Source organism: Callithrix jacchus, chromosome 11, assembly GCF_049354715.1.
Source record: "Callithrix jacchus isolate 240 chromosome 11, calJac240_pri, whole genome shotgun sequence".
NCBI lineage: Eukaryota > Metazoa > Chordata > Mammalia > Primates > Cebidae > Callithrix > Callithrix jacchus.
Window position 1 is genome coordinate 38,254,670 of NC_133512.1, and position 26,898 is coordinate 38,281,567.

Genomic DNA, 26,898 nt, shown 5'->3' on the forward strand with positions numbered 1-26,898 from the left:
TATTGGCTCATTAATATTAGGTTGGTACAAAAGTGCAAACCTCTATGTGCAAAGCTTTTAATGACAAAAGCCACAATTACTTTTGCACCAATCTAATAATATATTGACTTATGAGTCAACGGACAAATTAATAGAAGATAATTAAAAGTCAATAAATAGACTCCATGACATCTGAAATTAAGTCTATGATAACATTCATATCTGAAAGCTCTGGGGAAAATGCAGTCTTTTTTAATAAATTGTATTGGAACAACTTGATTGACATCTGGGAAGATAATAGAAGTGGATCAAGATATCGATATACATCACAACAGACTTCAAATTAAATAGTGGGGGGGAGAGAGAGAGAGAGAATGAAAGAAAGAGAAAGAGCAAGAAAGCAAAATGTGAACAACAGAAATAAAAATGAATTATTTTTTAGTGGTTATGAACAGAGACTGAAACTTTGGAATCAAGCTCCATATGCAATAAATAGAAAGATTGATAAATAATGCTGTATTAAACATAGAATTTTGCATAAACAAAACATCACAAGCAAAGCCGAAAAACCTATGTCAAACTGGGTATCCCAGTCCCTTACTGTAGTCTCCTCTTCTACTTGACTCTGAACTTGGCCATGTAACTAACTTTGTCCAATTAGGTAAAGTCAATGTAATACAAGCTGAAGCTTGGGATGTGCTTGTGATTTGATGATTGTGACAGGAGGCAGCCAAATGCCTAAGCACATGGGGCAGGTATCTGTTGAAACCCAGCCTCCAAGATGAAGACAGTTTAAAACCTGAAAGCCAAGCTACAACTTAAATTCTCGGACTGGATGAGAATTTGTCTTTGTGTTTGGCCTGCTTTCCTCTGATTAATCCCCACCCTTCACCTATTTTACATATACCTACCCTTTCCTAATTGGTTTTCTATACTGTCATGCCCATGTTTGAGTAGTGTCTTCACTTTAAACTTTTTTGAATACTCAAAAACCAATCAGCATGCACTCCCCATCCTGTTCCTGTGAAGTCCCCAAACTCAATCAGTAGAGGAGGAGATGATCTGAGTTCAGGGAAGAGACAACCTGACTTTGGAAAAAATGACCTGCCCTTCACATCCCCTCTCCAGCTTTCCTCTCCGCTGAGAGACGTTTCCATTGCTCAATAACATTCTCTGCCTTTACTGTCCTTCAGTCATCCATGTGACCTCATTCTTGTTGGACACTGGACAAGAGCTTGTGACCCACCATGTGTGGGTACCCAGAAAGGCTGTCATATTGGCCTTTTGCCCTTGCCAGTGGAGGACAGTCACCCCATACATTGAGGCAAGGGGCCAATTGAGTTTCTAATGTACTGCCATTTGTGGATGGCAAAACTAAAGGAGCACTGTAACACTTCCTCTGGGGCTTTGGGGTTGTGTTACCCTCATCTGGGCATCAGTGTGTTCCCTTCAAAGTGACATGCCTGGTTTGGCTGTGGGCCCTGAACAAAGCTTGCCTGGGGGTCAGTCCCCAGAGTGGCTGGTCGGACCCCACACTCACTCATGTGCTCCTTTCTGTAAAAGGCTGAGCACAGTGGGCTGAGTAGACTGAGCAGCCCTGCTGTAAATCTTGTGAAGGGGCTGAGAAAAATCCTAGATCACTGGGGCTTGGACTTTCTTGCTCCATGGAACTTTTCTCCACCATGTGAACAAAACTGCTGGCCTTGTGGATGACAGACATTCTAGAGAGGAGCCCCACTGGAGTCCCACTGGAGATCCTTAATATGGAATTAAAGTCAGCTCCACCCAAGCCTTCCTGACCAGAAGACATGACTAGGTGACCCATATAATTGTAGGGGAGAAACTGTCTGGGAAGAAATATGTTGTCAATTCCTTCCTGAATAATTATGATAATTATTACTTTAAGCTTTTCAAACTCTTTCATATATATTATCTTCACTGACCTTCTTAATACTTTAGTAAAGTATTTAGCCAGGTGTAACTGTCCTCCTTGAGATACAGAAAGATTATGTGATCTGCTCAAGGTGACCCAGCTAAATGGGAAGACAGCTTGTGTGCTACAAGAGCACATCCAATTTTGTTTTTTCAATTTAGGAGACTTGCATTAGTAATCTTATAAGTTAGTGTTTGTTCCTATGCAAGTGAATTCATCACTTAGGTCCTCAGTTTAATAACTTTAGGGAGAAAAAAAATCCCTGCATAACTTTATAATGTTTTTATGAGACTCAAATGAGGAAAGGTTGTGTGAAACGATTTGAGCAAATTCTGGAACACTACACACAGTGAATCAGGCTGGCTTCCTAACTTTTAGGCTAGTGTTGCACATTGGTTAAGAAGTGAAAGTTTCTTGAAATTGATAAAGTAGCACATTATATTTCCTGGTCTTTCCATTACTTGAAATATTTGGTCAGAGCTCTATCAAAATGTCACAATAAGAGCAGCAGTAGCCCAAGAATCATGTTATTTCAGTCTACCAGAACCACACTGCGGGGAAATGAAGAAAAACCCTAGAGATGAATTAAGCAGCACCATTCAAAATGGTCAGTGACTTCAGTCATCTCCTGTCCATTGACTCTTTTTGAATATAAGCCACGATTTTTAAACAAATAAGGAAGTGATTTTGAGTAATTTATGTATTTCAGATAATCTGCAAATGCATTGCATGCATAGCCTCTTTCTTTACATCTTGCAGTAACCTCTTGAAATGTTATAAAATTTCCATTTTAACCTGAAAACATTGAAGCCCAGATATGTTAAACAGGGGACCCCTAAAATTTCATTACTACGTCAGGGAGCCAGGAACTAAAGTCTAGTCTGTGCCCTAATTATGATTTGAAAAACAAGATAAAAACAGCTTTAAAATATCACTAGGTTTCCTGATATTATTCAATCTGTTGTTTCAGTTGCAAAATCATTTCATTGTTAATAATCATAGTTACGTTGCCCTTTGCCAAACAAGCATTCTTGCTAAGTTTTAACTGCAATGGCTAGCTCCTAAGTGAAATAAGGAATGGAAATTTTAGTACAGTTAGTAAGACAGCCTCATGTTGATTTGTAGCATCAGCTCTGTGATTCCAAAAATAGAGCTCATTGAAGCAATACAGCCTTTGGCTGACACAACAGCAAGCAAAAGTCATTCTAGTCCAAGGCTTCTAGTTGGACCTTGCATTTACGAGAACTGCTTATGAATCTTCTTTTTCCCTTAACAAGTGGGAGCCACTATTGCCCGCTTCAGCACAGACAGTGCCTTTGATTTAAAATGCCTGTAGACTGCTTAGGCCAAAGAAGGTATTTGGGAAACCAATTTTCTCTCTTGAAAAGCAAAATATCTCCTAGAGGGAAATATCCAGTAGAAATGACATTTGCAACATCTGCAGGGTGATCTCTGTTGACGGAATTTTCTATCTGAAAGAGTTGTATATGCTAAAGAGATTTAATGCAAGCGATGGATTTGTTTAGCTGTTTTCTCTAAAAATGCTCACCTTTGAGTTTGAGTTCTAAAGAAATAATCGAAAAGGCAAGGGAATGCACCAGACATCAGAGGTGTCAGACTGATTTGTAGAGGAAGTAAACTGAAGTATTTAACTTTAGAGACAAGGCAGCTCAAAAGAAGAGTAATAGTAGTTTTTCTCTCTCCTTTGATTTATTTTTCCCCACTTTTCCTTCCTCCCTCCCTCTACCTTTCCCTCAAACATGGAGTCAAATGATGATTAGAAACAGCAAAAAATATTAATATTTTATGCCCAGTTCCCTCACTGGTAAGATACCTCACTCCCTCTAACTTCCCCTTGAACATGGGTTCAAATAGTGACTAGAAACAGCAAAAACTTTAATATTTTATGCCCAGTTACCTCACTGGTGTTTTATTGCTGAAAATAGCAATGAGTCATGCTAGATTTCAATGAAGTAAATATCTTGTCCAGTGGAAGGGAAATTTGGTTTTCTCACCCATTGAGTGGGTGGTATTTTCCCTCACATCTGCAAAGGCACTTCCACTCTCAAACTACTATAACAAATCAGAACAAAAGACCTAAAAAATTTCCAATCTCAACAACTTCCAGTTTTTGGTAAAGACAGGAGATGGGATAATGGGACTTCTATATAAAAATCTATTTTTAAGTTTTTAAGTGCTTCAAAGGAAGATCCATCTCTGGGGAATGGGGATGTGATACAGACTACACAGTCCTTGGTGCCACTCTCATTACATAGTCTAACCAAGTGGGAATTCAAAAGTAACTTTCCAGAGTGTCATTCTAAGGACATTTATGTCTGACCAGATGAATCAAGATGTCAGATTCTCATGGCCTTTGCATTGATTCAAACAAAAGTTGACCCTTCTGAGATTTTAAAACTTTCAGCTTCTTTTCTAGTAAAACCTAGAATTTTGGATTGGAATGTGATGCAAATAAAGTTATGCCTTATTTACATTACTGTATAAAATGTATACAAAAAACTGCAGTCTCATTTTAAAGTATTTTGTGGCTTATTAAATAAAAGCAATACAATACAATAAGAGCAAGCAATAGACTACTGTTCTATAGAAATTATATTTTTTATCTACCCATATATAAATGCAACAAATAACTTTTGATTGCCTGCTGTGTGCTCAGCTCTGTGCCTGGCTCTGAGCATATACAAGAGGCAAATGACCTGCAAATTGAGATGGCTTTTTGGTGATCTCTTAATATCATGGCCTAATGAAGGCTATGATTAAACAAAAAATATTAAAGTGCATAGTCATGTAATAGATTCATAGCAGCAACATATAACGCATGTCAAGGGATATGACAAGTTGAGTTGGGAATTTAAACTGGAGAATAAAGCAGAGAGAAGGTCCCTGAAAACATGGCTAAGTGGCCAGGCTGGATAGTGTTCACTTCTGCTGATGTGATTAAATTGGGATGATATCCTGAACTCTCTGACACAGTCAGATTATTGTAGTCTTCTGGGCAGATAATTTGATGAATTTGGAATAAAATGTCTGTGCTTACAGCCTACATAAGTGAAAAAATTATAATCTGGGAAAAAAACTTTCAAGTAAATCCTAGCCTGGATTAAAAATGTTGTATTATAGATGTATAGGGACTATTATAGGAGTGTTCGCCTATTTCTCTCTAACAATGTGTGTCAGTTGTGGCACATAAAAGGCACTGATGCACCTGGTTCTTATAACTGATGGAAGATGCCAATAATCAATCATTATATGCTTCATTCAGAACCTTTCTCAACATTGTGTGCTAAGCAGCCAACGGCTAACTACTAAAATTGGTAATTAATATAAAAGATTTTTGTTATTCTGTCCCTGTATGCCTAAGTAGTAGTGAGAAATTATGTTGTGAGATGGTAATTATTTCTCAGGACAAAAGAAATGATAATCTCAATATTTATTGATCGCCTTCTGTGAGTCAGGCAACATGCCCACTTGACTTTAAGTCCCATCTAGTGAAAAATATGTTACTATCATTCCCTCATAAGAGATTAAATAACTTGTCTAAGGTCAGATAGCTGGAAAGTGGCAGAGCTGAGATTCAAATCCAGATCTGTTCAATTTGAGAGTTCAGGTTCTCACTCTCTTACCAAACCTAAAAATGCAACTTCCTCTCCCCTTTGTGAGAATGAAGTACAGTTTTGTGGCTCTGAGTTGACTTCTTTTTCTAGTAATATGTCTTAATTAAGCTCCCCGGGATTCCCCCTCCTACCATTGCTTTTCCAGGGAAATGAGTATCTAATGTTAAGCTCATATTACATAGTTCTAGGTTTCAAAGATGATTCATCCAGTATTTATCAAAATTCCCGTGGGTAAATGTAGCAACATGAATATGGTAAATTATATTTACTCATACTATAAACATGAGCATCTACTGTGTGAGACACTGATAGTCCTTGTGAAAGATAACAAGATAAGGCATGTGAAATTCAGCTGTACAAGAACTCAGGAGATCACATATTTAATTTTCTTTTGTTCTGTTTTCAGAAGAGAAAATGATCTATTTCTAGCCGTGGACTGTAGGGAATGCCTTTAGGAGATGATTTTGTTTTTAGTAAAAGCAAACTAAGTTATTCACACTCATAATCTACTAAGAAGAACTAACCGTGCAGGATATAATCTTTCTTAACTGTGGATTACTGACAAAATAGTAAGAAGTTATTAGGCCAAAAAAAGGTGAAACAAGAAACTAAAAAGATAAGCAGAGCATGACTTTTCTGTTGCACTACAGATGGCTGCCTATTTTAGCAAATTTATACTTTTATTTTCATGCTTTATGAGTCAAAGGGGAATAAATTAAAGCTCAGGTAACTTACAAGTAAAAAGGCTTAGAGAAGAACTACTTCTAATAACATCCAGGACAGCAAAGGGCTATACCCTCAGGATAAGAATGAACCAAAAGCTTACCAGCCCTGCCAAGGTTTGCTGCAGGGCTTCACCTTGTCTGGGAAGTTTGGGAATCTCAACTCCACAATTTCTTGAAGGTGAATCTAGACGAGAGGTGCACCAAGGCACCTAGCAGAAGCAATTGTACTTCCTTTTTGAAAATATTATAGTACATTTGTCCTCACTTTAAATTATTAAAATAATTTTATTTCTAAAAGAATAAGCAGAAATAGTCAAAATTAACAAAGCACATAAAGATATACTGTACCCATCAGTAAAAAGAAACCCAGAAAGATTTCAATAAATTAGAACTTTCAGATTCAGATGCAAGCTATTATATTAGAGGAAAAAGCCAACGAGATATATATATATATATATATATTTAAATAAAATACAATCTTGAAAATAAATGCAAGTAATGAAAACTTTAAAAATTAACATAGCAGATTTGTAAGTTTACAGATTTTTACCAGATGAAACTTTTATAAATAAAAAAATTAAATAATTCAAGGAACATTTTAAATAGCAAATTAGGCACAGCTGAAGAGATAATTAGAAACTTGCAGATATATCAAAAACAAAAATAAGCTAACAAACTTCACTGAGAGAGAAAATGTTGGAAATTATAGAGAAGAGGGTAAAAGATAGAATATCCAGGGAGAAGGTATACTGTATAATCCATCTCAGAAAGAAAATAATCCCATTTTCACTGAGGCTTTGAAAAGATAATGATTGAAAGTCTTCCAGAACTGATGACACCAATTCATAGGCTCAGTATCACAACAAACACCAAGCATAGAAATAAAATAAAATCTATATCTAGATGCTGAAATTTTACAGAACAAGAAAATAGAAACAAATTCAAAGCAGAGTAAAAAGAGGGCAGCTATTAAATTTGCTCAGCAGCAAAAATTGAAATCAAAATTCAAAGAAATATTTGAAATGTTTTGAAAGATTATAACTTAGAATTCTATATCAAGTCAAAATTAATTTCCAGAATGAGGTAAAAATAATTTTATGTAAAAATCACAAATCCAAAAATTAAAAAACTTGAGAGAGTTCATTATTAGCAGAGCCTTACTAAAGGAAATTGAAAAGGGTTGGGCATAGTGGCTCAAGCCTATAACTCTAATACTTTGGGACAATGAGTTGGGTAGATCACTTGAGCTCAGGAGTTTGTGATCAGCCTGGGCAACATGGTAAGATCATGTCTCTACAAAAATTCATACAAAGGCATGGTGGCATGCACCTGTAGTCCCAGCTACTCAGGAGGCTGAGGAGGGAGGATCTCTTGATCCTGGTAGGTTGAGGTTGCAGTAAGCCATGATTGCACCAGTGTCCTCAAGCCTGGGTAACAGAGTGAGACCCTGTCTCAATAAATAAACAAATAAAAAAATTGAAAAGGATATACTTCAAGCAGAAATAAAATGATTCCATTGGAAGATGTGAGAAAAAGAATGAATAAAAAACTAATAATGTAGTCAATAATAGTCATATTAATTTATTGTGGTTTATTTATTTAATAATCATATTAATTTATTCTTTAAATTTAATAATTTAAAGAATATAATAAAAATAATAATATAGAAGCTTTATTGAATCAAATGGAAGAAAATAATCTATGGCCTCTGTATTTGCTAGGAGAAGAATGAAGACATTGTTGAACTTTGGCAAGGTAAATAAATAATTATGTTATGATTTTTATGGTAACCATTAATAGTATAAAAATAAAGATAATGCCTTCAAGCAAGTGGGGTGGAAAATACTGAAATATTTATAAAATATTTGACCAATCCAATAGAAAACAAGAAAGGAGAGAAAAGGAAATAGTACAGGAAAATAGATGAAACCACAAATAAATAAGTAATTACCTGCCAAATGAATAGATTTTTTTTGCTCCAATTATAAAACAAAGTACTTTAAAATACAGTACAAAAATCTGTATACTGCTTATGAAAGAAGCATGAAATATAAAGTGAAAGGAGAAAGGATGTATGTGCAAAAGTTAAACAGAGAAAATCTACTGGAGGGAAAGACTTCACAATGATAAGCTTCTAGTCAATAAAATCATATCACCCTTTTTACATTTGTAGATACCTGTATTAGTCCATTCTCACATGCCTATAAAGAACTACCTGAGACTGGATAACTTATAAAGAAAAGAGCTTTAATTGACTCAGGCTCTATGGGCTGTAAAGGAGTCATGGCTAAGGAGGTCTCAGGAAACTTATTATCATGGCAGAAGGTCAAGGGGAAGCAAATACATTTTCACATGGCAGCAGGAGAGAGAGAGGGAAGGAGGAAGTGCTACATACTTTTAAGCAATCAGATCTCATGAGAATTCACTTACTATCACAAGTATAGCAAGGGGGAAATCTGACCTCATGATCCCATCACTCTACTGGGACCCACCTCCAACATTCAGGATCACAATTCAACATGAAGTTTGGGTGGGGACACAGAGCCAACCACATCAATACCTAATAACATATTCTTAACATCTATGAAGACAGCACACACACACAGACACACACACACACACACAAGCTCATATGGTCTTAAAATACATATGAAAGGAGAAATAGATAAAACCATAATAATAGTGGTGTAACTGGACCCAGATTCAGCTGCTCACTGCTTGCAGGCCGAGCATTAGAGGTGATGGTTGGTGGGAGGAGAAGCAGATGTAATTGGAGAGACAGCATACCAAGAAAATAGGGAGCTAGCATTCTGAAGTACCATCTTAAATTTTAAAATTTACCACAGGGTTTTTAAAGAGAAACTTGGTATGAGAGATGTGCAGTAGTGCGGGGTACAGGGTCTGTGTGTCTTTGTCCTATGGCTATCTTGGGTTATTGTTCCTCCTGTGGGTATGTCGGTTTTATCTTGACTTCCGTGTATGGTAGTAAACTCATTGTTCACGACTACCCCTACTTGGGAAGAATCCACAATGGGGGCTCCTTCCCTCATTTAAGATTAGTTTCTGGTATTTCTTAAGCGAGAGCATAATTGGGTAAGCATGAATTGCTGGAAGAGGGGAATGTCTGAAGCATTCGCTCAAAGAAAGGAAGTGAGTGGGGAAGGAATGAAAAAAAGTGGGTGATTTTTAAAAGTGAGGTCCCCTATTACACTAGAAAATGTATCTTACTAAATTTGGCTACTGAAAAAATTTAAGAAGCTGAATGGTTCTATAAATATTTTAAAAAATGACGTTGGCAGGCAAAAAATGTTCCCCAAAGAATATTCCAAAACCGACTAGCTTCTCTGAGTAGCTGTTCCAAATAAAGAAATAATGACAGTGTTAAACTCTTCTAGAGAATTAGGAGAAACAGAGGATTCTTACTCTGTCCAACGTTTATCATTCAATAATTACATTGAGTGTCTCTGGTGGGAACAACACTTAACTAGATGCCAAGTACATAATACTGTGAAAAACTGATAGTGCCCTGAGCTCTTCTAGTGTGGGATATGTATATTAAGTGATTTAATTTACTAATTATTCAATCAACATTGTGGGTAGGTCTTCAAGGTTAGTATAGCGTCCTGATTCTGTGAGCCAGCTATCATCAGGAGCATCAGGAAAGGTTTCCGTGAAGTAACATTCAAATTGCAATCAGAAGGAAGTTTGCTAACTGAGAAATAGAAGCACAGGAGTGCATTCCAGGTATTTCTTTTCTTAATTTCTTTAAAGTTTCCTAATTAAATAATTTTCATTTAATTGAGATATGATTGACAAGTAAGAATTGTATGTATTTGAGATGTACAACTTGATCTTTTGATATAATACACATTGTGAATTGACCACCACAATCAAGCATATTAACATATCTAACATCTCAGATAGTTGCACTTTCTCTCTCTCTCTCTCTCTCTCTCTCTCTCTCTGTGTGTGTGTTGAAAACACTTAAGCTCTACCCTCTTAGCAAATCCCAAGTATATAATACTGTATTGTTAACCAGTCACTGTGCTGTGCATTACAAGTCCAGAATTTATGCATCTTGCAAAACTGAAACTTTCTACCCTTGAACCCGTATATCCTAATTTCTGCTGCTCCAAGCCCCGGAAATTGTCACTGTATTCTATGCTTCTGTTAGTTTCATTAGTTTCACTATTTCATTTTCATAGTTCTCAAGGTGAAAAGATATTCTATAATAAATGTGAGAGGTTTGGGAAACCCATTTTATTTAAATCTTAGTTTCTCTTAATAAGGGTGTTGAGTTTCTTAATAACGCATTTCTCTAGTGACGTTTTGTTAATGTGATTTGTATAAGAAAGGGAAAGAGCTGAAATTCTTAAATGTGGAGTAGCAAGTAAATGCTGGTTATGATAGCTTCTCAAATTAATTGCTTTATAAAAATTCATTTTACCCCCTCCACAATCTTCATGGGAGCTTTTTCTCTCTCATCTTTTTCTCTCTCCTTTTCCTCTTTCTCTAAGTAAATCACTTTCTGCCAAAAAAAAAAAAAAAAAATCCATTTTAACAAATTATGTCCAAATGACAATCCATAGGCCTCTATAAAGTTGAGGTTGGTGAGTAAAGTTTTAAAGGCATATATTCACTTAAAAATATTAAAATTGAAAATAAAATGCTAGAATCAAAAACTCTAAGAAGCCACTTAATTTATTTTCTACTTAATTATTTCCCTTTTCTTCAAATTTGTATTTGTTTCCAGCCATTAGAGTAATGATTACCATTTTAGTGAACTCTGAAAAATAATTTCATAGCATGAAAAATTTATGATATTCTATTAAACATTATAAACCATTACTATAACTTAGCCTGTGTGGTTGATTAAAAAAATAGACAGACAAAAAACAGACCGAAAGATGAACAATAACATCAAAAATGAAATCAATGTGGTCCAGGAAATGTTTAAGGGACTCTGGAGGCAATGTGACTAGGATTCCAAATCCAGCTCAACTTCTTATCTGCCCATATAGCCTGTGAAACTGATTTACTTCAGGGAAAACATGAGATAGTAGCATTGACCTCAATGTGTAATCATAAAATTCGGATGATCAGCAAAATGCCCCACACAAAGTAAGGTCACAATAAAAGGTCACATGATTAAACTGTGAAAATAAATTTAAATTGCCCCACCTATCTTTTTTTTTTTGTCACTGCTTCCAACCCTGTGAAGCAAATGATCTTCTTAATAAAAGCCTTACACCCAGAGTCCTTACCTCCCCTACCCTGCAGTCCATTTTCATGCAATTCAATCTACCCAACTCAATACCATGTGAAGAGATCTCTCATGTAGTAAGAAAAAATCTTTTTTCAATGTTTCTCTTTTTTTAACTTTTATTTATTTATATTTATTTTTACTTATTATACTTTAAGTTCTGGGATACATGTGCAGAACATGCAGATTTGTAACATAGATTTACATGTGCCATTGTGGTTTGCTGCACACATCAACCCATTATCTATCTTAGGTATTTCTCCTAATGCTATCCCTCCCCTTGCCCCTACCCTCTGACAGGCCCCAGTGTGTGATGTTTCCCTCTCTGTGCCCATATGTTCTCTTTGTTCAACTCCCACTTTTGAGTGAGAACATGCAGCGTTTGGTTTTCTGTTCCTGTGTTAGTTTGCTGAGAATGATGGTTTCCAGCTTCATCCATGTTCCTGCAAAGGACATGAACTCATTCTTATTTTGTGGCTGCATAGTATTCCATGGTGTATATGTGCCACATTTTCTTTATCCAGTCTAAAATTAGTCTTTGCTATTATGAATAAATGCTGCAAAAAACATATGTGTGCATGTGCCTTTATAGTAGAATGATTCATAGTCCTTTGGGTATATACCCAGTAATGGGATTGTTGGGTATTTCTAGTTTTATATTCTTGAGGAATTGTCCCACTATCTTCCACAATAGTTGAACTAATCCACACTTCCACCAGCAGTGTAAATGCATTCCTATTTATCCACATCCTCTGCAGCATCTGTTGTTTCCTGACTTTTTAATAATTGCCATTCTAACTGGTATGAAATGGTATCTCATTGTGGTTTTGATTTGCATTTATCTAATGACCAGCGATGATGAGCTTTTTTCATGTGTTTGTTAGATGCATAAATGTCTTCTTTTGACAAGTGTCTATACATAACCTTGGCCCACTTTTTGATGGGTTTGTTTGTTTTTTTCTTGTAAATTTGTTTAAGTTGCTTGTAGAGTCCAGAGATTAGCCCTTTGTCAGATGGATAGATTGCAAAACTTTTCTCCTATTCTGTAGGTTGCCTGTTCACTCAGATGATAGTTTATTTGCTGTGCAGAAGCTCTTTTGTTTAATTAGATCTTATTTGTCAATTTTGATTTTGTTGCCATTGCTTTTGGTTTTTTAGTCATGAAGTCTTTGCTTGTGCTTATGTCCTGAATGGTATTGCTTAGGTTTTCTTCCAGGATTTAGGTCTTACATTTAAATCTTTAATCCATCTGGAGTTAATTTTTGTATATGGTGTAAGGAAGGGGTCCAGTTTCAGTTTTCTGCATGTGGCTCACCAGTTTCCCAACACTATTTATTAAGTAGGAAATCCTTTCCCCATTGCTTGTTTTTGTCAGGTTTGTAAGAGATCAGCTGGTTGTAGATGTGTGGTATTATTTCTAGGGCCTCTGTTCTGTTCCATTGGTCTATATATCTGTTTTGATACCAGTACCATACTGTTTTAGTTACTGTAGCCTTGTAGTGTAGTTTGAAGTCAGTTTACCTCTAGCTTTGGTCATTTTGCTTAGAATTGCCTTGGCTATATGAGCTCTTTTTTTGGTTCCACATGAAATTTAAAGTAGTTTTTTTCTAATTCTGTGAAGAAAGTCAATGGTAGCTTGATGGGAATAGCATTGAATCTATAAATTGTGTTGGGCAGTATAGCCATTTTCACAATATTAATTCGTCTTATCCATGAGTATAGAATGTATTTCCATTTGTTTGTGTCCTCTCTTTTTTCCTTGAGCAGCAGGTTTGTAGTTCTCCTTGAAGAGGTCCTTCACATCCCTTGTAAGTTGTATTCCTAAATGCCCACAAGAAAAAGTGGAAAAGATCTAAAATTGACACCTCAACATCACAACTAAAAGAACAAGAGAAGCAACAGCAAACAAACTGGAAAGCTAACAGAATACAAGAAATAACTAATATCAGAGCAGAACTGAAGAATATACACAAAACATCCTTCAAAAACTTAATAAATCCAGGAGCTGTTTTTTGAAAAGGTTAACAAAATAGATAGACCACTAGCCAGACTAAAAAAAAAGAAAAGAGAGAAGAATCAAATAGATATAATAAAAAATAATAAAGGGTATATAACCACTGATCCCACAGAAATACAAATTACCATCGGAGAATACTATAAACACCTCTATACAAATAAACTGGAAAACCTAGAAGAAATAGGTAAACTCCTGGACACATACACCCTCCCAAGACTAAACTAGCAAGAAGTTGAATCCCTGAATAGACCGTAACAAGTTCTGAAATTGAGACAGTAATTAATAGCCTACCAACTAAAAAAAAAGCCCAGGCCCAGATGCAGTCACAGCCGTATTCTACCAGAGGTACAAAGAGGAGCTGGTACCATTCCTTCTAAAATGATTCCTAACAATAGAAAAAGAGGGACTCCTCCATAATCCATTTTATGAGGCCAGCATCATCCTGATACCAAAATCTGGCAGAGACACAACTAAAAAAGAAAATTTCAGGCCAATATCCCTGATGATCAGCGATGCAAAAATTCTCAATAAATTGCTGGCAAACTAAATCCAGCAGTGCATTAAAAAGCTTCTCCACCATGATCAAGTTGGCTTCATCCCTGGGATGCAAGGCTGGTTCAACATACGCCAATCAATAAACATAATCCATCACATAAACAGAACCAGTGACAAAAACCACATGACTATATCAATAGATGCAGAAAAGGCCTTCGATAAAATTCAACACCCTTCATGCTAAAAATACTCAATACACTAGGTATTGATGGAACATACCTCAAAATAATAAGAGCTATTTATGACAAACCCACAGCTTATATCATACTGAATGGGCAAAAGCCAGAAGCATTCCCTTTGAAGACTGGTACAAGACAAGGATGCCCTCTCTTACCACTCTTATTCAACAGTACTGGAAGTTCTGGCCAGGGCAATGGCAAGAGTAGTAGAGGGTATTCAAATAGGAAAAGAAGAAGTCAAATTCTCAGCCTAAAAACTCCTTAAGCTGATAATCAACTTCAGCACAATATCAGGATACTAAATCAGTGTACAATAATCACAAGCATACCTATACACCAATAATAGACAGAAAGCCAAATCATGAGCAAACTCCCATTCACAATTGATAAAAAGAGAATAAAATATCAGTGTTTCTATTTTCCACATGCCATCTTTGCATCTTTCTCACCTCCTTGACAAAATTTGTTTTCCAGTTTTTTTTTTAACTTTTGATAACCAGTAGAGCTTTCTCTTCTAATCCTCCTGACTCACAGGAGGAAGAGAAATATCCTTTTGCTATTTATGGCAATATTTAACTCACTGCTGTCCTTTCTAAAAGCATCTCCTTGTGTGAAACTGACACTTTTACTCATCCATCCTGCTTCCTGCATTTTATATCTTGGAACTCAGGGTCCTTTCCTATGTTCTTTCATGTTTCTATCTTAACGTTTCCATTTACTGTAATTTTGTCCTGTGATTTCAACAACTATGTGACAGTCAATTATTATAGCTGTGACTTACACATAATCAAATTTCCTTGTACTTCATTTGTTTGTTTTCTGAATGTTACTAGAAAAACTTTTTAGAATCACGCAATGTCAGAGACAGGCTTTCTATTTACCATCTATTTCCTCTTCTGTTGGGCATGCAGGCAGACAGTATTTCTCAGCTTTCTTTGCAATATGTGCAGCCATGTAGCTGATGCACAGTGAGAGAAAGTGATGTATGCAATGAGCCCATACCTGGACCATAAATACCTCCTGTACATTATTCTGCATACTTTTGCTTATTCATTTACGTAATGTCGATGAACAAATTAAAATGAGAAGTCAAGAAGGTAGAACTATTAGATACCTGGAACTCTGAATTACTCCTAAGAGTAGAGGATCCTGTTCATCAATGATTTGGATTTTATGTTAGTGAGCAAATAATTTCTGTTTTGCTTGAGTTATTGTTCATTTTTGGGAAGTTTGATAACAGGAGCTGAAATTATCTTAACTAATACATATACAAATTATTTACATTATGAATATATATTATGAATTCATATATATGAATATATATGAATATATATTAATCAAAATGACATAATGTACTATTATTTAGAATCCATTTTTTCAATTTTAATTGATTACTATTTTATTGACTTTTGGAGCTTAGTTCTGGAGATGGTGATGAATTCCTTGAAAGGACAAGAGAGATAGAGATATTCATGAGGAAAGAATGGTATGTGCAGTGATGAAGAATTAAATTGATGTGTGTTCAGAAACCCATAAACTGTATGGTGGAAGAAACTGACAGGAGATAAAATTGGAATGTTAGTTCATGACAAGGTCATGAAGAATCTTTTATGTTAGGCAAAAACTTAGTAATGAAGTGATCAGGACTAAGGAATGTAGGAATGTAGCTTAGTTGTGTTCCCACGTTCTTTCTGTCTGGCTCTCTAACTACATTGTTCACATTATGTCATAATTTTTTTGTATTGGTTGAAAGAAACTTTCTGAGGCTTAGCTCTAATAAGTCAGTGGTTGTAAACTGACCACAAAATAAATTCTAAATCTTTCCTCTTAAGTTGCACTTGTTCCTGTTTCACTCTGTGTCACAGCTACTGTCTACTAGGACTGGGTTTCTCAACTTCCTTGGCACTATTGATATTTTGAGCTCCATTATTATTTATTGCAGGAAATTGTCCTGTACATTGTATCTAGGAAGTTTGGCTGCATCCCTGCCCTCTATCCACTAATCCACTAGCTGACAATAGCACTCTCCTCCACTCCTCTACTTGTGATAACAAAACTGTTTCTAAACATTGTCATATATCCCCTGGGGGACAAAATTATCCTCAGTTGAGAAAAAATCTGTTCCAGGATCTTATTTGCCATATTTTTAAGGGATTCATATCATTTATTTAACATATTTTTAATGGATCCTTTGCTGCTTGGGTCACCTGTTTTGCTCTTCCTTGGTGAATTACCTTATTTTAGTCAATTATATCCTCCTCTAGCTTCCTGATAGAGACTGCACAAGTGGTAAAATTATTGAAAACTTGCATGTCTTAATTTGAACTATTGTACCTGATTTAAATAATAGTTTGGCTGAGTATACAATTCTTAGATGGAAATCACTTGCTCTGAGAATTTTGAAGATATTACACCACTATTGTCTGTCTAACTTCTAGTGTTTCTGCTGGGGGTCTGATGTCATTTCGAATTCTGAATGTGGGCTCTTTTGACATCTCTTCACAATCTTCTCGGTCTTCTCTTTGTAATCAGTGTTCTGAAATTTCTCAGTGAGATAGTTTTCTATGGGTCTTGTGTAACCATTGTATTGAACACTTAATGATCCCTCTTGATGTGAAACTTCAACTCCTTCAGCCTGAAACATTTTTAAACATTTTCTCTCTTTTTTTCTTCTCCATCTTCTTCTTTCTTTCTGTAATTCTAAATGTTCAGTGTTTTAAGTCCTAGAATAATACTTTAATGTTTTCTCTTTTTTTTGGCTTTTTGAGAGATTTCTTCAATTTGTATTTTATCTTTCTTATTTAACTTTTTAATTTTACCATTATAATCATTTTACATCCCAAGATTTTTTTGGTTCTATTCATGACATTAAGACAAATGACCTCATGTTCTCATTTTATGAGTACAGTAACTCTCAGTTCTCTCAATTTCCAAGTTTTTTTAAGAGAAAAGTTAAAAATATTTTTGCTTCTTTGATGAGTTTCTCCCCCTGCTACCTTTTGTTTACTTTAGTCTTTATTCTTTATGTTAGAGGCTTGCTTCAGACCTCTAAGTGGAGGCTTTCTTATATGTCAGGCTATATGAGACTTTCCACTTAGATTTAAGACAGAAACAATACAAATCTGATTTCAAGGTACTTGTGGCTAGGTAGGCCCTGTTTACTGGTGGGATTTACTCTATGATGCTTAATTTGGTTTTATCAGGAGATCTGCCTTTCCCAGTGTCTGCTGTTCTCCTGGTATATTTCCACAAGCAAAGAATACTTATCTACCTCTATCAAAGAATACTCATTTACCAGCCATCTATTGGTAGGTTGATATATCTCATGTAGCATTTTTAGATCCAACCGGGAAAAGGTGGCTGGGTTTCAGCAATTAGTTAATGAATATTCTTATTTTCCATGTGGTACCATTACCACATGGAAATATGGCAATATGCAGTATCCCTGATTCCATGACATGCGGGGAGAGGCAGTGATCTGACAGAAAAGGGTTGGGGAAGTGATCTGTGGAATCTTGTACCTTCTTCTATAGCTAATCGATTATTTTACTTGCACACCACCCATTTACCCTATGTTGCAGAGGTAGCTGGCTGCTGCTTTCAATCAGTAAACTGTAGTTAGCATATTTCTGTGAAGAAATATCAGTTGCTTTCCTTACTGACAGTGGAGTTTTCAGCTTTGAGTTACTAACCTCCTCACTGTCAATGATAGCTTGAATAATGTGCCCTAGGATATGTAAGATCTATTTCATGGAACCTGAGAATGTTACTTCATATGGCAAAAGGGGTCCTTGCATATGTAATTCAGGTAAGTATCTTCAGAGAGGGGGATTTTCAAGGTGCTTCCTAAATGTAATCATAAGAAAGGAGGGTAGACAGAGATTTGACCACAAAAGAGGAAGAAGGTGATATGATGCAGGAAACATATCAAGAATTGAAGATACTTTGCTCCTAGCTTTGAAGATGGAGAAAGAGGTGATGAGCCAAGAAATGCCTGAAAGGCAGTTCTAGAATTGGGAAAAGGCAGGGAAAGAGATTCCATCCTAGGACTTCCTAAGGAACTATGCCCCTGCTAGCATTTCAGTAGACTAAAGTTTAGACTAAAGAAACCCTTTGAGCTTCTGATACCCAGAACTGTAAGAAAATAAATGTGCATTGTTTTAAGTCACCAAATTTGAGGTATTGTTTAAAGCAGCCATAGGAAACTGATATACCTGCTCTCTAGTGTCCAAAACTTAATTATGATACTGCTTTCTCACATTCACTTCATGTTTGTGCACTTAAGTTCTTCAATCTTTCTTTTTTTGTAAAGTTTATGGCAGAAGAAGTACCTACCTTTTTCAAATCCTCTGTGTATTTTCATTTAATTTTTCTTTGTTTTTTTTTTTTTAATGTTTAAATGATGCCTTGCACATGCAACTCCTTGAAGGTGACTGCTAGATACTAAATGTATAGTTTTGTTTGCATTTTGTGGATTTTCGAACTTGTGATAAATTTTGGCTGTTTATGTACAAAGTGTGTTAGTGTTCAGAATTTCCAAGAGGAAGTAGTATGATTAAATAGAGAAAATCTCAGAAATAAGAGAGTAATGCTACTATTTTTAATAACATTCAATATTCTTTGGAGCTACTTATAAATGCAGATAGGATGGAAACATAAATAACTGGTATCAACTGTAGGAAAATTTTTTTAACTTATCTTTGTTTGCCAATGATATGGCAAAAATACTTAAAACTTTACTCCCGCAAATAACATTTTAAAAAGATTACAATTACCAGCAAAAAGATACACATCTGCAAAACAAGATGCACAGAGACTACAGATTTTAAATAAGATATATAGACTATAAAATAAGTTAAAAATGCCTAATATGTTTATTGGAATAAAAGAAGGTACTAGAAGTAAATTTCAAAAATGAAAGTCTACCCAAATTGACTAGCTGATCTGAAAAAATTCATGTAAATCTACCAGAAAGGACTAGAGAATTGAAATTAGAAACTTAGCAGAAAAGATATTTTTGCATAGGCATAACTGAAGAATCAATTAGTGAACTGAGATGTGAACAGATTACACAGAAATATCAGAGAGAGACAAAATAGAAGATATGAAAGAAGCTAAGTGGGATTGAGTGAAAAGTTCTAAATCTAATAGCATATAAGAGGAAGAGTAAAAGACAAGCAACATTCAAAGAGATAATTAGAGATACTTTCTAGATTTTATGAAAGACAAAAGCCCTTCTATTTAGAAAGTTCAGTGAATACCCCAAAATGAATCAGCAATTCAGAGAAAGTTAAATCAGGGAAATATAAATCTAAATTAAGATGAGATACTATTATACTCAATAAATTGCTTTAAAAAATTAAAAGGCCTGAACATACCAAGCATTAGTAAGGCAGGGGAGCAATGAGAATGTTCATAAATTGCTGGTAGACTGTTGGTTGATATGACTACTCAGAAAAGCAATTGGGGGCCTGGCGCATGCCTTTAATTCCGGCATTTTGGGAGACCGAGGCAGGCAGATTGCCTGAGCCCAGGAGTTCGAGACCAGCCTGGCCAATATAGTGAAACAAAATACAAAAAATTAGTGGGGAATGGTGGCAAATGCCTATAGTCGCAGCTATTCAGGAGTCTGAAGCGTGAGAATCACTTGAACCTTGTAGGCGGAAGTTGCAGTGAGCCAAGATCAGGCCACTGCACTCCAGCCTGGGAGACAGAGCAAGACTCCATCTCAAAAAAAAAAAAAAAAAAAGAAAGAAACTGGGTAATGTCAATACAAATTAAAACTATATATGCCCTTTGGCCTAGCAATCCTACTTTTGGAATTTAACCTATAGAAGTGAAAGCATCAGGCCAGGCCTGGTGGCTGATGCCTGTAATCCCAGCAATTTGGGAGGCCAAGGTGGGTAGGTCATTTGAGGTAAGGAGTTCCAGATCAGCCTGGCCAACATGGTGAAATCCTGTCTCTACTAAAAATACGAACCTTAGCTGGGTGTGTTGGCCTGTGCCTGTAGTCCCAACTACCTGGGAGGCTGAGACAGGAGACCCACCAGAGCCTGAGAGGCAAAGGTTGCAGTGCACCAAGATCTCGCCACTGCAATCCAGTCCAGGTGACAGAATGAGATCATTTAAGAAAAAAAAGAAAAGGAAGGGAAGGGGAGGGGAGAGGAGGAGAGGGGAGGGGAGAGGAGGAGAGGGGAGGGGAGAGGAGGAGAGTGGGAGGGGAGAGGAGGAGAGGGGAGGGGAGGGGAGAGGAGGAGAGTGGAGGGGAGAGGAGGAGAGTGGACGGAAGGGGTGGGGAGAGGAAGGAAGAAAAAAGAGAAAAACAAGTAAAAGCATCAATACATAAGATGTTAGTTTCAACACTGTTCATAGAGGCAAAATCGAAATAGAAGAAAAGAAAAAAGGTAAGAAAAAGTATTCATGGCTAAAACTTCTTATGTAATATAATTCCATTTATATAAAATTTTTACATGAGTGTATAAAGGGATTCATGAAAAGAGTATCAAAACGTATTAATAGTGTTTAGGGATAATTGGATTTCTATTGATGTTTTACTTTATTATTTTATGTACTATTGGAAGTCTATCAAACATGTGTTATAAGTATATATTAGGTTGATGCAAAAGTAATGGCATAAACAGCAATTACTTCTGCACCAACCTAATCATAAAAATAATATTGTGGGGTTTTTTTGTAGAATAATGAAGCAAAACCAAAAAAAAAAAAAGCTGAATATTTTATCAGGGCTAATATTTTATTTGCTATGTTGATGTGAAGTATGACGTATGAAGTTTTATTAAAATTGAATCATAAAATGAGTCAGCATCTTTTAGCATGATTAATAAATATACAATTATGAATCATCTTCCAAGGTCACAAAGAACAGAGGCAGAATTTCCAAAATTGTTGACCATGCCCGAAGATGCCTTTTCTTATCTGGCAAAGAGAAACCCACTTCAGGATAAAGGTTACAATCATATTTCTTGGCATTCACAAAGCCATTGATGTATTCCTTCATCAATTCAAATTTAAGCTCCATTATAATGTAAGTGCATAAGGGCAAAGACTTCATTTATCTTATTCTCAGTCATCTGCCCAGTAGCTAGCACAGTGACTGCCTTATCACAGAAACTCAATAAATATTTAATGAAGGAGTGAACAAACTTTACACATTCATCTAAGACATAACTTTTTGCTTTTGTTATTTTATTATTTAATATTCAGTCTAAAATTTTCCTTAAGTATCTGATTAGTAGTGACTATGTTCAAAGGAATTAAACATGAATATTAGAGTAAGTAATTAGAACAAATACTAATTTGAGTCTTTCTATGTATCAGGTATTTTTATAAGGGCTTATTTATATTAGCTTATTTATTCTTCACAGAATATTACTCCAGCTTTACAAAATGGTAACACTGAGGCACTTCATTTGTCTGAGTTTCCACAGCTACCAAATTGCAGATCTAGGATTTGATTCCAGGTGTTCTAGCTCTAGAGTCAATCTTTTCCTCCAATCATGTACTAAATCTGTAAGAATATAAGGGTGCTGAAAAATTCTAGAGCAGACGTTCACTATAGACACAGCTTGATTTTATTTTCTCTGCTAATGAAGGGTTGGCTTTATTGTTACCTAAGCAGCCCCAGAGCAGTGCCATCAATGGAGATAATTTGGTTAGGTAAGAGGTAGAACAGATGTGAACAACTTGCCATGTAAACTGATGGGTGAAGATAATTAACAAGAGAAAAACCAAATGATGCCTTGAGTCTAGAAAGACAAGGGGCAAAGGCCAGATCAGAAGGCCAGAGACCCATGTGAGGATAGATTTGAGAGGCTGAGGTTTGACTAAGGTGAAGAGGAGCAGGCAGATGTGCCTGACCTTGTACAAAGAAATGCAAACCAGAATACTGGTGTTTAGACAAGAAAAAGAAATCAGCCCAGGGAAATTGCCAAGAGTTAAGTATCAGTTCTGGGTAACAGCAAGAAATGGAACAGCAGGAGATAGGCTTGTTTAGACATTTACTAAAGGAGTAAATGAACTTACAAATTCATTCAATACATAATTTTCTTGCTTTGTTATTTTATTATTTAATATTGACTCTGAAATGAATATTTTAGCATCGGCAAGAAGGCTGATGCTCAACCAAAGATTTTCGGAGGTAGAGCCTACTATATCCATTTAGCCCTAGCTAAGAACTGGCTTTGGAGAGCAGATAGGTGTGAGAGAGGAGGTGGAGTTGTCAGCAATACTTGGATGGAGCGCAGGGTTGGGGAAACAAAAAGCTAAACGTGTTTTTCTGTAGACTTAATTTTTATTTATTTTTACTTTTAAAACATTTACCAAGTAATATGTGTTCACTGATGGCAAAAGAAGAGAAGAAACCTTCACAATTCTACCACCAAAATATTGCTATTAAAATGATGTATAAACTTGCGTTAAAAATATTGCTATAAAAAGTAGCGTGATTAGTAAGATGTGCTCTCATGTACTCATTATTCCGCTTCAACATTCTACCTTTCTGTTTCTTCTATTCACCTCTCTCACATCTCTTTTTCTCTGTCTCTCTTTCTCCCTCTCACACACACACATGAAAACATAAAGGATTGTCATATAGCTCCCAGAAATGTTGTGAATGTCCTTTTCTTAATACAATACTATAATCACCAATAAGTTTGCAGGTAAATAAAACTACATTTAAATCAATAATTTTTTCTGGTTTCATATCATTCCATTCTTTGGTTATCCCATGCATTGTTTATCGCATTTTATTTATGCTTACCTTGTTTTTAATTTTTTGAAATAACACTGCCATACATGTGTGTATATATACACACATATAATAAAGTATTTACTACTTGCTGCCACACACACACACACACACACACACACACACAATTTCAGATATGCTATTAAAATAAACTGCTGGACATGGAATTGCTGGGTCAAAAAAATTTTTTTTTTTTTGAGACGGAGTTTGGCTCTTGTTACCCAGGCTGGAGTGCAATGGCGCGACCTCGGCTCACCGCAACCTCCGCCTCCTGGGTTCAGGCAATTCTCCTGCCTCAGCCTCCCGAGTAGCTGGGATTACAGGCACACGCCACCATGCCCAGCTAATTTTTTTTTTAATATATATTTTAATAGAGACGGGGTTTCACCATGTTGACCTGGATGGTGTCAATCTCTTGACCTCGTGATCCACCCGCCTCGGCCTCCCAAAGTGCTGGGACTACAGGCTTGAGCCACCACGCCCGGCCAAAAAATATTTTTATTTTTATTGTCAAATAGCACCCCAGAATTTTTTCACCCTTTCACACTCTTACCAACAGTGTGAAAGTAAGCGTGTTTCTTCATTGCCTCAGTAATACCAAGTAATTTATGTTCTTTTTAAATTTTTTTCAAGTTGTTTTAAGTCATCTCTTATTGCTTAAATGTGCAATACTTTGAATTTTATTGATATTAAATATTTTGATATTAAATATTACAAGCCAAAAGACAGTTGCCGGGGCAAATGAGAAATGTGATTGAAATTAAGAAGACTGATACTTATTTTGCTTTGTTTCATTATACTGTTAATCTTTGTGGGTTTTTCTAGACACATTTAACAAAGGAAAACTGCTTTCCAAAGATAATTGGAAATAATTGTTTATTATTTATTTAATTTGCTAAGGAAGAATGAATTGCTTTAAAGAAGATGGCTTAGTAAATTAGATTAACTATATTTAACATTAGTACCACAGACGTTGAGGTTTATATCCATTAAATATGAATTTTATCTAAATTCATTCTTGCTTTCAATTGTCACTTTATGACTAGATGTTTTCCATTTAAAAAGATTTATTATTTGAGTAGGTTACATAATGGTTTGATAGCTTATAAAATCTTAAAATCTAGTCACTAGAGCACTAAGTTACATCTACATGTAACCTCCTTTAAAAGAAAAATAGAGCTGTGTTATAGTAAAAGGAAGTTTAAAAATATCATCTGGTCTAATGTCTGTGTGCTTTTTTTCCCTAGAAAGATATTAATCTGTGGCTGTCAACGTGTTATGCCTTGAATAGCTCTGCTATCAATGTCTATTGATAGAAGGGGATTCAGAGCATGCTCAGCTGTTTTTTTTCTGATACAGGGATGCCAAAAATAGAATCTTGCAATGGAAGTCATCAGAGAGGGCATGATGGAAAGAGAGAACCCGGGCACACTGCTCTATATTTTGCATAGCTAAAAGGCCAGATGGATTAACTAGATTTTTATTATCAGAACCACCCACTGCAAGATATTTAACTAAGTCTCAAGTCAAATACAGCACTGCCAAATTAACTTTAACAGCGTCTAGACCCAAGTCTGTTGCCTTATCCAGGCATATCCCAGTTCTTCATCTTTGTGGCGCTGCCAGGCCTATCTGCCATCCAAAGTTTTGCCCAGAATCTGCCCTTTTTATACTGGCTTAGAGACTATTTTACTTATAATTCTTTACCTCTTCTAGGTGGAGATGAAATAAAGAATTAGAAATGGTTCATGCTTTGGAAATGTTCCAGATTCTACTCTTGACTTTTGTTATCTAAGATTTAGGGCAATACACTTTAACAGAAGTAGTAAAAGTTTATCCTTATCACTTTTATCTCGTTTTAAAATATGCTCTAATGACAATCTTGCTTATCAAAAAGAACCAGGAAAACTGATCTAAAGTATCAAACACAGTAGTGATATAATTCATTGTTTAATTTTAGGGAATATTTCTTCTAATGTTTTGTATAATCATCAGTGTTACAGAATTGTAACCAGGATTAAGCCATAGAAATTACGTAAAACAAAGGCAACTCATAAAATATTTACATCCTTGTTAAATTCCTCTTGACTTCTTCACTTACTACTTTAAATGACTTCCATTGTCCCTTTGCTAGTTTTTAAATGTGCTATTTCTTTCTTTTCATTTTTTTCTCTCTGTGTATATTTGGAATCTTTAAATTCTGGCAAAAAAATGGAAACTAGCCAAAAACCTCAAGAAAGTCTTCACTTTTGGTATTTCCTGAACAACAGGAAAAATATTGGACTGTGATTCTGGCTCGAAAAGACAAATGGATGTTGAAAATGACTCAGTTGATTTCTGTAGGCCCAATGTCTGGAGAGAGGTTCTGAGCCTTAGGTTAACATCCAAACTTAACAGTATATGTCAGAATGAAAGAAAATATACCAGGACTTGATTGTCCTCAGCTAAACCCAAAGAGATGGCTGGTAAAATGTAAGCATCAATTTCATTCCATTTGGCTAAAGTTGGTTGTTTTTGTGAGATTGAATCACTTTTCTGAAGAATTTTGTAATAAATCAGTTTTATGCCAGAAAATCATGAAGGAATTGATGTTGACATCTGCATTCCTTTGATCTTCTACAGCTCCTCATATCTCCTTTAAGAAAATGGCATGGAATTGCCCATATTGCTTTCTCTGCTCCAGTCGACTTCTAACAGGAATCAGGGGACAGATTTTAGTTTATGTTTAAAGTGAAAACAAGTAGTAATAGATTCGGTAAGAGATGGCCTCCATTATCAGCATGTTTGTCAAGGAGATCTCTCATAAATAATGTGTCAAAATGAGAAGAATTGCAGCATCAAACAAGCACCAGATGACGGCCATAATATGGCAGAAATAAAGCAGAATCAAATAGAAACAAATAATCCAAGAATACAGAGGCAAATTTCAGCTAACTGCCAATCCCTCCACCACCTCCAAGAGAGCTTTCCCTTATGCTGTAAAAATCTTCTCCTTAGATTTAACTTTTTGTTTTTGAAATGATTCTTTTTTTTTTCTCTAAGTCAAACATCCAAGCATATCCTCATAAGAACACTCTCCTCTAATATCCTTCCTAAGCATAGCAAAAGAGGCATCCTTCTTCTGCTGTTATCTTCTTGATCTCCACAATATTCTATTGTAGAAAGTTTCCACTATTTCTTCCTATAACCTTCTGTCTTATACTTATTAAACAATAACTGCCCATTGTCTCCTCTCTCAGCCCCTGGAAACCATCATTCTATTTTGTTTGCACAGATATAATTACTCTAGGTATCTCATATAAATGGAATCATACGGCACTTATCTTTTTGTAACTGACCTGTTTCACTTAGTAAAATGTCCCCAAGGTGCATCCACATCATAGCATGTCATAATTTTCTTCCTTTTTAGGGCTAAATAATATCCCATTATACATATATGACATAATGTTTTGTTTATCCAGTTATCTACCAATAGGCACAGGCTGCTTCCACCTTTTGGTTATTGTGAATAATGCTATTACAAACATAGCTACACAAATATCTTTCTTAGAGAGCCTACTTTCTGGGTACATAATCCAAAGTGGAATTGCCAGATCATATGGTAATTTTTGCTTTAATTTTTTTTTTAGTAACTGCCAACTGTTTTGAGTAGAGACTGAACCACTTTAAATCTCCACCAATAGTACATACGAGTTCCAACTTCTCCAAATCTCCTGCACTTGTTTTCTGTTTGTTGGTTTTAATCATAGTAGCTATCCTAATGAGTATGAGGTGATATCTCATTGTGGTGTTGATTTGCATTTCGCTAGTAATTATTGATGCTGAGCATCTTTACAGATGTGGCC

At 35.7% G+C, this 26,898-nt stretch overlaps 1 protein-coding gene across 6 annotated transcripts in view; it reads left to right on the forward strand.

Annotated features, from left to right (window-relative positions):
* TMEM196 (transmembrane protein 196) overlaps window positions 1-26,898 on the forward strand; it is a 369,686-nt gene that overhangs the window by 71,356 nt on the left and 271,432 nt on the right. For 2 of the 6 annotated variants that reach the window (XM_035253691.3, XM_078342077.1), the window contains exons 2-3: window positions 7,994-8,027; window positions 9,873-10,016. The exons of the other annotated variants lie outside the window; for them this stretch is intronic. The gene's annotated coding sequence lies outside the window, so the exon portion shown is untranslated. The remainder of the gene's footprint in view (window positions 1-7,993; window positions 8,028-9,872; window positions 10,017-26,898) is intronic. 6 annotated transcript variants of the gene reach the window in all.